Genomic DNA, 3,631 nt, shown 5'->3' with positions numbered 1-3,631 from the left:
GAAACTGTCAAAAAGCAAAACATTATTTTAGCTAGAAACAAGAAAATTCTAAAAAGGAAAATTATTATTAATCTATGCTTATTGAAATCTGCCATGAAATCTTTTAATTTAAAAATATTTCTTAAGCTCAGGAACTGGTGGTATAATGATCAGAAGCAAACGCTAAGAAGTCGCATTTTTGAGGTATAGCTTGTTGCTTCAGAGACTGAGCAGGCAGTTCAGCATGGAGTCCAGAGGACCAGACGGAGGAGAATAAAAGGGGCGGCAATAGTCACTGACCCAGACAGGGGGCTGGCACTCCCTTTACTTCCTGAATAACCGTGTAGACGTTTTTGATTGTGTATCCAACACCTGTTCCTCCCTTTCCCCTTGTCTTATCCTCTTTCTGGCAGGAATGCCCTTTAGGGGACATTCCCCAGCCCCAAGGGATGAATCTTGATTGCTCTAAGCCAGTGGTTCTCAAACTCTGTGTGCATCAAAATTACTTGAAGTGCTAGTTAAAACACAAGATGATGGGTTCCACCACCCCCTGCCCCCCCGAAGTTTCTTTCATAATTCAGTATGTCTGGTTGAGGCCTAAGCATTCATACTTATCCCAAGTTCCCAGGTGATGCTCTCATTCCTCTTGCCATGTGACTGGTACAGGTTATTGGGCAAGTATCACAACTCCCACCAGTGAGACATGATAAGTCTGCTGGTAATACTTATGAGGTTTCCTTCCTTTTTAAAAAGGGGCTTGGGCTCTTAAAAAGGAATGGTCCCCTTTCTGCCTCGACATACTCATCTGCACATGATGCCTGAAGTGGTGTCAACTATCTTGAGCCATGGGGGGTGCCACTTTAAGAAGACAAACTAATTTATAAGGATGGAAGCACCAGAAAGAAAAAAAAAAGAAGGAATCTGGGTCATTGATATCATCAAGTTACCTGTAACTGCCCTACTTAGAAATGTCCTAACATATCGTAAGTATATCCTTATTGTTTAAGCCATTGATAAGTTTTCTGTTACCTGTAGCTGAGAGGATGCTAACTGATTAACATCCTGTATCAACAGTGCTCATTTATAGTTTACTTCATCTGTGACTGCCCACATTTTCCTCCTTCCATTATCTCTGAAGCTACTAAAACTAGCTGTCTGGCAGCAATAGCCCTTTTTCTCCTCCAAAGGGAGTAACCACAATCATCCACTACTTTATCGGTCCACCACTTCTCTCACTATAGGACAGCTGTTTATCTTCAGGTTTCCTGCCTGGGCCACTACAGTGCACTGGGCTTCTCCCCATGGCAAACAACCAACAAAAAATCCTCAACCAGCATTTACTGCATACTGTGTGTAAGGCATGAAGGAGATCTCTGTTCCATTAAAAATATTTTAAAAACTTTTCTCCTGCCCTCAGGGAAATCACAGTCTATTTGATGAGGTAGAAATTTATACACAATACAAAGCAAACTGTAATCAAGTGCTTTAACAGAAAAGTGAATGAGCAGAGGAAGATAAAATAATGGTGTCTCAATAATCCAGGAAGACTGAAAAACTGGCATATAGAGTTTGGGGAACACATTCCAGGAAGGGGTATATGAAATCTTGCTCTGTGTCTTTAAATTTTAGAAAACGAACTAAATATACTGCAAAGAAATGTTGACAGGTAAGGTAGTAGCTTAAAGAGGAACACACGTAAAAGATATTTTGTTTTGAAGATGACACAAGCTTGAGCATGTTTATATACTGTGGGGAAGGCTAAAGACAGAATCCTGGTGAATATTAACAAAAAATAGCTAAGGAGAAAAGGGTCCTTTAAAGAAGAAAGGGAAGGAGAGGCACATAGACTTAAAATCAGGAGAGAGTGGTGTAGACCACAAGGAAGAGAATTTCACGGAGTGAATGGTTGGTAATGTCAAATGCTCAGCAATCAAGTAAGGCTGAAGTTGGCAACAGGAATGCCGAGGAAAGGCAATCGCAGTCGGGCGCTGCGAGAAATAGCTTGATTCTAGTGAGGTCAGGAGGGCGTGCAGCGATGAAGAGACTTCACAGGTAGACTACTCTTGCACAGAAGCAAAGTTCTAAAGGGAAGGTAAGAGAGAAGGCAGGAGCTAGAGGAAAAATCTTTTCACCTTTTCAGATGAGAGGACACTGTGGTTGAGGTTCAAAGTTCAATTTGGAGAGGTGAAGACAGCAGAGAAAGGGCGCAAGTGAGGGAATAAGATCCCTGAAAGAAGCTTCAGAGCATCCAGGCAGAGACTAGCCCTTGACAGCAAAAGAGGCATCTCCTCCACTAAGGGTGAAGGTTATGGGTAATGATCCGTTTGAGGGAGTCAGTGCGGGGAAACTGGGTGAGTAAGGGAGCAATGACAGACTGGGTCTCAGAGGGGGGAACACACAATGGTGCAGAGATAAGTGCTGGGAAGAAAGCCCCACATCGTGAATGTGACTGAGGGGGACAGTGATTTGGCATGTGGGATCTTCCCGGACCAGGGCTCGAACCTGTGCTCCCTGCATTGGCAGACGGATTCTTAACCACTGTGTCACCAGGGAAGTCTGGGGACAGTGATTTGAATTGTGCTGGAAACAGCAGTGTCAATATTCCAAATAAAGCTCTGACGTAAGTAGTTTATGTCAGTGCAGGCCTAGGCTTCAGGTGGTGTCAGAGATGAAATGATCATATTATATTAGTTATTATGGACTGATTTATAGTGACTGAATACAGCACAGGCTGAAACTCCTGGTGCAGTGGATGTTGCTTTTTCTATGTATTCGTACCCCCTTTTCTTTCTTTCTTTCTTTCTTTTTTTTTTTTGCGGTACGCGGGCCTCTCACCGCTGTGGCCTCTCCCGTTGCGGAGCACAGGCTCCGGATGTGCAGGCTCAGTGGCCATGGCTCACGGGCCCAGCCGCTCTGTGGCATGTGGGATCCTCCCAGACTGGGGCACCAACCCGTGTCCCCTGCATTGGCAGGCAGACTCTCAACCACTGCGCCACCAGGGAAGCCCCGTACCCCCTTTTCAATATGGCATTTACCTCTGCCTTTCAATCCAAAAAGGCTAAGAGCCTTCTCAAAGATCGATAACATTAATTGCTAATTCCAGTAGAAATTTTTTGACATTGCTGGACTCTCTCTGGTGTTAACACACTCTCTCTGGTGTTACTTCAACCTGGCTATTCCTGCTTATTAGTCATATTTGTTAAATGAATAATTTTGAGAAGACATTCAATTATCAGATTATACTACACCAGTTTTCCTGCACCAAGGCCCAAGTGGTGAGATTTCAAGGTCCCAATATAAACCTCAAAACCCCCTGCTCTCCAAGTTCTTTCCCTTATATTATTCTTTGTGAGCATGTCCAGCTAACATCAATGGTTCCCTTGAGAACAGGGACCAGGCCTTATTTGTGTATCCCTCCTCTAGAACACCATTTTTAAGTAATTCCTAATATATATTTAAGGATAACTAAGCAGCATTAAAGTTGATTTTCTGAACCATTTTTCTAAGTATTATGCATGACTGGTTTTTCTTTCCTGTAACACATTTACGTTGAAAATAAGCCTCAATGCATGCAATTAAAAACATAATTCAAGCCTTTAACATAAATTCTGTAATCTGGATAAAATAATTAATGTACTATATGCAGGTTATA

The sequence above is a fragment of the Hyperoodon ampullatus genome (assembly GCF_949752795.1).
Source record: "Hyperoodon ampullatus genome assembly, chromosome: 2".
Lineage (NCBI taxonomy): Eukaryota > Metazoa > Chordata > Mammalia > Artiodactyla > Ziphiidae > Hyperoodon > Hyperoodon ampullatus.
The sequence above is the reverse complement of the archived record's forward strand: the minus strand, read 5'-3'. Positions refer to the sequence as shown.